This window comes from Asparagus officinalis, chromosome 7 (assembly GCF_001876935.1).
Source record: "Asparagus officinalis chromosome 7, Aspof.V1, whole genome shotgun sequence".
Classification (NCBI taxonomy): Eukaryota; Viridiplantae; Streptophyta; class Magnoliopsida; order Asparagales; family Asparagaceae; genus Asparagus; species Asparagus officinalis.
The window spans coordinates 24,796,306-24,805,844 of NC_033800.1; positions in this window are offsets into that span (position 1 = coordinate 24,796,306).

The following is a 9,539-nucleotide window of genomic DNA, read 5'->3' on the forward strand; positions in this document are numbered from 1 at the left end:
TTTTCTCTAGTTTAATCACAAGAGGCTTCATTGATTTTCATCAAGATCCGGTTTTCATTCATCTGCAGCCATCACCTTTGAAGTCCGGTCCACTGATTTTGAATTTCAAATTAAATCAAGTCCATCTGCAGCTAAGTCTTTGGCCCATTATTCATTTGATTTTCTCCATTCAAAATCTGCCACCAAGTCCAATGTCCATCAACAGGTCCGGTCCATTTGGAAATCTGCAGCAACTAAGTTCACATTTCTTTTGATTTTCTTGTGAAAATCCAAGCAAGTCCGGCCATTTTTCTTTTTCTTTCTTTTTTTTTTCAAACAAGCCTGCAGCCGGTCCATGTAGATGGTAAAAAATACCTCTATGGGTCTATAGGAAATTTGCCAACGAGAAGAGCTCGCACGCCCAGTTCTCTGGCACGGACCTAAACCGCGTAGACGTCGATTGTACTCAAGTCCAGGTTCGCCTAACGGTCGACTCACCAGCACGAGTTAGGGTCGATCAGGATGGCGGAAATTCGCTCTTCGCTCAACTCGCCTGCCCGAGTTCGGAGTCGAATCCCCAAAAAAACCCCAAAACCGTCAGTACAGCTAGGTATCCACTACCCCACGTGCTGAGATGGACCTTCCCATCTCTCTCGACCCGAAGGGAGAGAGAGCACAGTACCCCAGGACCGTCAAACGGCTGCTCGCAGTGCGCACAGCGCGAAGGGACTGGACAGGTGTCGAGTCAACCTGAGCATTCATAAATGCGACTCACCTCGGCTGTCTGAGTCTGGAGCTGGATCTCGGCTGTCTGAGCCGAGAGCTGGATCCGCCGGCACTCGGCAAGCTGGCTAGACCCACTCGAGTACTGTACACCTACTTCACCGCCTCTCCTGACCGGAAAGGAGAAAGCGTCGTGCTCAAAGCACGCCGGGCGGTCACGCACAGTACAAGTGATCGGACAGACACTTCATCGATCTGCGAACTCATAAATGCGGTTCATTAATGCTGGTCAAATCCACTCGGATAGCAGTCGTTTGTTGCCTCACATACAAGAATGGGCCTTCCCATCGTAGGTGACAGGACATAGAGCACAATCCCTGGAATGACCGTTCATGGTATCGAGGAACGGCGAGACGTCTCTGAAGAGGATGTGGTCACATCCCACAATTCAAGGAGAAGTCAAGCTGTCCTTCTTTCATTTAAAAACCCCTTCCAGCACGATGGAAGAGAGGTCGCAAAACTTGGAGAAAAAAGAGTTGAGACCAAGCTGTTAGCAAATCCTTGCATTACAGCACTGCTGCCTAGTTCCGAGCTCCGATCGCCGACGAACCAAGCAGACCCGAACTCCATTGCCCCGAGCTTCTACTGCGAACTGAAGCTCTCCAGCAACCTCATTCAAACGGTCCAAGGGAAGCAGACTCGACCCGAGCATCGAGCGAAGCGTCCTATAGCCACCTAAAGTCCCCACACAAAACAAAGAGGGCCTTCCCTCTGCTTCTGTTGTAAACATTTGATTTGTTAGTTTGTAATAAGCTTTCTTATAAATACAAACGAAACTCCTTTCTTCGGAAGAATCAAATTTTCACCCTACAGAAGATGGCGACCACAGTGGGAGCAGCTGTTTCATCGAGTGAAATGGTGGTGGCTCAGTTTGATGAGGTTACTATCGGGACGACAGTAGAGTCCCTCGAAATCGAGTTCGACCAGGCCAAGTACGAAGAATACTTGTCCTCCTCCTCCTCGGGTGGCAATGCGTCCCGCAAACGCCACAGAGCTGTGCGCCGAGGCCGACCTCAGACGGTCAAAGCCTCCGCACCCGAGGGTTCCAACCGAGTCTCATCGGAGGAGCCCACTCCCTCGCGATCGATCAAGGCCAAGCCAGAGATCGAGCGCAAGAGGCAAGGGTCTGCCAGATGGATCGCCAAGCGGTCCACACAGACACCTACCTCGGAGGAAGCGCCGGTTCACTCCGGCACAAACCGCAATGCCACAACCCACGGTGACGTTCTCCCCGCTGGGAGAACTAACCAACAGCGACGGCAAACACCCGTCAGACAGGGGGAACTCATCATACTGAGGAGAATAGTATGGCTAGCCCGATTCAAACGGTAATCGGTAAAGGCACATCAAACCCGTTGATAGCTGAGGATTTGCTAAAAATCCTAAGAGAAATCGAAGGCACTTGCTTCGCCAACAATTTCTTCATTCAAAGTATTCCAGACCACACGCAAGCCAGTTTAGGTCTGAAAACTTTGAAGGGGGTCTTGTAGACGGTAAAAAATACCTCTATGGGTCTACAGGAAATTTGCCTACGAGAAGAGTTCGCACGCCCAGTTCTCTGGCACGGACCTAAACCGCGTAGACGTCGACTGTACTCAAGTCCAGGTTCGCCTAACGGTCGACTCGCCAGCATGAGTCAGGGTCGATCAGGATGGCGGAAATTCGCTCTTCGCTCAACTCGCCTGCCCGAGTTCGGAGTCGAATCCGCCAGCAAGCCCCAAAACCGTCAGTACAGCTGGGTATCCACTACCCCACGTGCTGAGATGGACCTTCCCATCTCTCTCGACCCGAAGGGAGAGAGAGCACAGTACCCCAGGACCGTCAAACGGCCGCTCGCAGTGCGCACAGCGCGAAGGGACTGGACAGGTGTCGAGTCAACCTGAGCATTCATAAATGCGACTCACCTCGGATGTCTGAGCCAAGAGCTGGATCCGCCGGCACTCGGCAAGCTGGCTAGACCCACTCGAGTACTGTACACCTACTTCACCGCCTCTCCTGACCGGAAAGGAGAAAGCATCGTGCTCAAAGCACGCCGGGCGGTCACGCACAGTACAAGTGATCGGACAGACACTTCATCGATCTGCGAACTCATAAATGCGGTTCATTAATGCTGGTCAAATCCACTCGGATAGCAGTCGTTTGTTGCCTCACATACAAGAATGGGCCTTCCCATCGTAGGTGACAGGACATAGAGCACAATCCCTGGAATGACCGTTCATGGTATCGAGGAACGGCGAGACGTCTCTGAAGAGGATGTGGTCACATCCCACAATTCAAGGAGAAGTCAAGCTGTCCTTCTTTCATTTAAAAACCCCTTCCAGCACGATGGAAGAGAGGTCGCAAAACTTGGAGAAAAAAGAGTTGAGACCAAGCTGTTAGCAAATCCTTGCATTACAGCACTGCTGCCTAGTTCCGAGCTCCGATCGCCGACGAACTAAGCAGACCCGAACTCCATTGCCCCGAGCTTCTACTGTGAACTGAAGCTCTCCAGCAACCTCATTCAAACGGTCCAAGGGAAGCAGACTCGACCCGAGCATCGAGCGAAGCGTCCTATAGCCACCTAAAGTCCCCACACAAAACAAAGAGGGCCTTCCCTCTGCTTCTGTTGTAAACATTTGATTTGTTAGTTTGTAATAAGCTTTCTTATAAATACAAACGAAACTCCTTTCTTCGGAAGAATCAAATTTTCACCCTACAGAAGATGGCGACCACAGTGGGAGCAGCTGTTTCATTGAGTGAAATGGTGGTGGCTCAGTTTGATGAGGTTACTATCGGGACGACAGTAGAGTCCCTCGAAATCGAGTTCGACCAGGCCAAGTACGAAGAATACTTGTCCTCCTCCTCCTCTGGTGGCGATGCGTCCCGCAAGCGTCACAGAGTTGTGCGCAGAGGCCGACCTCAGACGGTCAAAGCCTCAGCACCTGAGGGTTCCGCCCGAGTTTCATCGGAGGAACCCACTCCCTCGCAATCGATCAGGGCCAACCCAGAGATCGAGCGCAAGAGGCAAGGGTCTGCCAGATGGATCGCCAAGCGATCCGCACAGACACCTACCTCGGAGGAAGCGCCGGTTCACTCCGGCACAAACCGCAATGCCACAACCCACGGTGACGTTCTCCCCGCTGGGAGAACTAACCAACAGCGACGGCAAACACCCGTCAGACAGGGGGTCCAAACCTCCATTTCTCATAATGGCCTGAACCATCACACAGGCCCGAGAAACACTAGACGGGAAGGCAAGCTGCCCGACCTCAGAAGGCCCTCCAAATCAGGAGCGTCAACCGAGGACAGCAGAGCCATCCGCTCAGGAGGACTTCGCTTCTCAGGTCATATCCCTGATGCGAACAAACCACACCGAGCATACGAGCCTACCCAAGTAGGCGAATCCTCGAAGGCTGGCGAGCCTCGCCATAATCATTTGGCGGATAAACGTAAAGGAAAGGAAATAGGCGGTTCCTCCCGAACCCGCTCTTCTAAACATGGGGTCGAAACTCGCCCACGTACTGGAGTTCGCTCAAACGCGAAGACTCGCCAGTCAAGGCGAGATCGCCCGACTCCAACACCAAGGCGTTCCACCCAACGAGCGCCAGAGAGAGCGCCCAAAAATCTCTCGTTAGCTCACCAGAGCGATTCTTCTGAGGCCGGGGGTTGTCACCAACCACCCGTAGAAGACCTCAGAGAATTCTTGACTCGCAAACGCACTATTCACGAGGCGAATCCTCAGTGTCATTGCGAGAGACTCATCCACACGGTCCTCGCCAACTACCAATGCGTTGGAACGGCGAAACCTTCGGTATTTGAGAGGCTTTCTCAACAGGCCTCTCGACCGAGGCCCTCCCGTCGAAGGCGCCGTCACCAGAAAAGACGCGCTGCTGACGACCTGGAACTCTCATCCGCCACAGTCAACATGACGGATAAAGGGAAGGCGGTACTCTCCGACTCGCCAGACTCGGACTCCGTCTTAAGACCTAACACCCGGTCTGCCCGACGCCGGCAGGAAGGCGTCAACATGGCTACAGTAGACCCCGCCGAAATGGCGAGGGACGAACAACTTCCACTTTACGACGAGACATGGGATCGCCATGTTAGCGCCCAGTGGAACAGTCGCTTCGAACAGCGCGAACCACCAACTGAAGATGAAGTCCTCCAGGTGAACATGGGTACTGAGGCGAATCCCAAACCCATATTCATCAGCGGCAGTCTGCCTCCTCAAGAAAAAGAGGATCTCATCGCCCTCGTACGGGAATACATTGACGTCTTCGCCTGGAATTACGAGGATATGCCTGGCCTGGATCCGCGGGTCGCCACGCATCGCCTCAACATCAGCCCTGACGCCAAGCCAGTCAAACAACAGCAGAGGCGGTTTCGCCCCCAAATCATGGAGGCGATCGAATCTGAAGTAAAGAAGCTGATCGAATCCGGCTTCATCAGAGAGGAGCAACACCCCGACTGGGTGGCGAATATTGTTCCAGTCTTGAAGAAGAACGGCAAGATCCGCATCTGCATCGACTTTAGGAACCTCAACGCCGCGTGCCCTAAAGACGAATTCCCTCTGCCCATCACGGATGTCATCATTGACAATACGTGCGGATTCGAGAGGATGTCCTTCATGGACGGCTTCTCGGGGTACAACCAAATCAAAATGCACCCCGAAGACGAGAAGCACACTGCATTCAGGACCCCCATGGGGGTGTACTGCTATACCGTCATGCCGTTCGGACTCAAGAACGCTGGCGCAACCTACCAACGAGCCATGAGCATGATCTTTCGAGATCATTTGCGAAAGACGGTCGAATGCTATGTGGACGACTTGGTCGTGAAGAGTCGCCACAAGGAGGATCACCTCCAAGACTTGAAGGCTATGTTCGAACTCATGAGGACTCATCAGCTCAAGATGAATCCTACCAAGTCATTCTTGGGAATGTCTAGCGGTAAATTCCTCGGTTTCGTCGTCACGACGAAAGGGATCCGAATTGATCCAGACAAGGTGCGAGCTATTCAAGAGCTCCAACCACCCCGAAATCTTAAAGAGCTGAGAGGCCTTCAAGGACGACTGGCTTATATCCGAAGATTCATCTCGAATCTCTCGGGCAAGTGCCAACCCTTCTCTAAGCTGATGAAGAAAGGTACCTCCTTCGTCTGGGATGAGCCATGCCAAAAGGCTTTTGAGGAGATCAAAGCTTATCTCTCAAATCCGCCTGTCCTTGCGGCGCCAATCTCAGGAAGGCCATTCCTCATATACATACGGGCTATGGAACATTCTCTGGGTGCCCTCTTGGCTCAGAACGATGATGCAGGCCACGAGCAGGGCATCTACTACCTGAGCAGAACCTTGCAGGGCGCCGAGCAACGGTACCCAATGGTCGAGAAGGAATGCCTAGCCTTGGTGTTCGCTATCCAAAAGATGCGGCACTACTTGGTTGGCCAAACCATCCATGTCATCTCCCGGATGAATCCCATTCGGGTCTTCATGACACAACCCGCAGCGTTAAACTGGCGCCTGGCCAGGTGGACGCTTCTGCTCTCTCAATACGATATTCATTTCATGCCGCGGAAATCAGTCAAGAGACAAGCCATATGCGATCTCATGGCTAGTCACCCGCTGGGGGAGAAGACCGATCTCTGGCCAGGTGGGCGCTTCTGCTCTCTCAATACGATATTCATTTCATGCCGCAGAAATCAGTCAAGGGACAAGCCATCTGCGATCTCATGGCTAGTCACCCGCTGGGGGAGAAGACCGATCTATTCGAAGATCTGCCGGATGAACTTCCCGAAGCCAATATGACCTCGTCGCCAGAAGTGTGGCAGATGTTCTTCGACGGTGCGTCCCGCGCAGGCGCGAGCGGCTCTATTTCTGCAGGAGTGGGAGTGGCCCTCACCTCCCCGCATGGTCACGTGTTTCCCCGGGCCTTTTCCTTGACGGAACCATGTACCAACAACGTAGCCGAGTACAACGCGTTGCTCATAGGGCTCGAGTTAGCCAAAGAGCTCGGGATAAAGCATCTGGAGGCTTATGGCGACTCGCAACTCATTGTCAAACAAATGACTGGCGAATATGAAGTCAGGAATGAAGATCTTATCCCACTCCACCGAGCAGTGGTCAGACTAGTGGAGTCATTCGAGAGCTTCCGTATTGAGCACGTGCTCCGTTCAAAGAACACCCATGTGGATGCTCTCGCATCCTTGGCAGGTAACTTAGCCCAGCCTCCTGGAACGACCCAACGGGTCGCTGTCGCCAGCCGAAAACTCTTTCGACCCAAAGACGTCCCAGAGGCAAACGCCACTCATCAAGCCTCGGGTCAGCCAGATCAGGAAGACTGGCGTCTCCCGATCATCGATTATGTCCTATACGGCATGTTGCCTGAGGATTCGAAGGAACAAGAGTCGGTCCGACGACGTGCCTCACGGTTCTACTACGATTCAACCACTAAAACATTGTATCGCAGGTCATACGACGGCTTGCTACTTCGCTGTCTTTCAAAAGCGGAGGCGCAAGAAGCCGTACGCGAAGCACATGACGGCGTGTGCGGAGCTCATCAGCCCGGACCCAAGCTTTGGGATCGCTTACGAAGGATGGGCTACTTCTGGCCTGGGATGGTTACTGATGCAGTCGCTTATGCTAAGCGATGTTACGAATGCCAGATCCACGCCAACTACATACACCAGCCTCCTGAGGATCTACATCCGACGAGGGCATCTTGGCCCTTCGAGGCATGGGGGATGGACATAGTTGGACCAATTTCTCCACCATCGGCGAAAGGTCATCGCTTCATCCTCGCCATTACTGATTATTTCTCTAAATGGGCGGAGGCCATCCCCTTAAGAGAAGTCAAGACTAGCGACGTGATCAAATTCATCAAGCACCATGTCATCTACCGATACGGCGTACCCCGGCGTATCATTCACGACAATGGCACGCAATTCGTTAGCCATGCCTTCACTAGGTTCTGCGACAAATTCCGGATACAGAACCTCTCGTCCACGGCCTACAACCCTTCAGCGAATGGTCTGGCCGAAGCTTTCAACAAGACGATCATCAAGATCCTGACCAAGTTGACTTCCACTAGCAAGCGCGACTGGAATGAAAAGCTAGGCGAGAGCCTGTGGGCATATCGCACGACGGTTCGTACACCGACTGGCACCACGCCTTACTCGTTGGTATACGGCTGTGAAGCTGTATTGCCATTAGAAATTCAGATTCCATCCCTGCGCGTCGCCCTAGCGACAGGGATGACGACTGAGGAAAATCACCAACTTCGACTCGCAGAGCTCGAAGCACTGGACGACAAGCGACTGGAAGCTCAGCAGCACATTGAGTTTTACCAAGCTCGGATGGCCAAGAGTTTCGACAAGAAAGTCAAGCGCCGAGCCTTCAAAGAAGGAGAGCTCGTCCTATCCGTCCGTAGACCAATGATCCTCACTTCCAAGAAGAAGGGGAAATTCCAGTCCAAATGGGAAGGACCATTCGTGGTAGAGACAGTCTACTCAAACGGTGCCTATCGCCTCGTCAAACCGAACGGTGATAAGATCATGATGCCCATCAACGGCAAGTACCTGAAGAAGTACTACCCATAGTGCTCCTTCACAAACTCCCAAGAGTGCATGAGTCTAAACTGGCCCTCAAAACCTCCAACTAGTACACGAGGCTAAACTGTTCCTACTTTGCCCGCTCTGGCGAAAGCCTCTTGTGGGATTCAATTCGCCTGTCTCCCCTAATGAGAAGGCGGATCCACTAGAGTCGTTCATATCACGACATATACATTCAATTCGCCTGTCTCCCCTAATGAGAAGGCGGATCCACTAGAGTCGTTCATATCACGACATATACATTCAATTCGCCTGTCTCCCCTAATGAGAAGGCGGATCCACTAGAGTCGTTCATATCACGACATATACATTCAATTCGCCTGTCTCCCCTAATGAGAAGGCGGATCCACTAGAGTCGTTCATATCACGACATATACATTCAATTCGCCTGTCTCCCCTAATGAGAAGGCGGATCCACTAGAGTCGTTCATATCACGACATATACATTCAATTCGCCTGTCTCCCCTAATGAGAAGGCGGATCCACTAGAGTCGTTCATATCACGACATATACATTCAATGCGCCTATCTCCTCTAATGAGAAGGCGGATCCACTAGAGTCGTTCATATCACGACATATACATTCAATGCGCCTATCTCCTCTAATGAGAAGGCGGATCCACTAGAGTCGTTCATATCACGACATATACATTCAATGCGCCTATCTCCTCTAATGAGAAGGCGGATCCACTAGAGTCGTTCATATCACGACATATACATTCAATGCGCCTATCTCCTCTAATGAGAAGGCGGATCCACTAGAGTCGTTCATATCACGACATATACATTCAATGCGCCTATCTCCTCTAATGAGAAGGCGGATCCACTAGAGTCGTTCATATCACGACATATACATTCAATTCGCCTATCTCCTCCAATGAGAAGGCGGATCCACTAGAGTCGTTCATATCACGACATATACATTCAATGCGCCTATCTCCTCTAATGAGAAGGCGGATCCACTAGAGTCGTTCATATCACGACATATACATTCAATTCGCCTATCTCCTCCAATGAGAAGGCGGATCCACTAGAGTCGTTCATATCACGACATATACATTCAATGCGCCTATCTCCTCTAATGAGAAGGCGGATCCACTAGAGTCGTTCATATCACGACATATACATTCAATTCGCCTATCTCCTCCAATGAGAAGGCGGATCCACTAGAGTCGTTCATATCACGACATATAC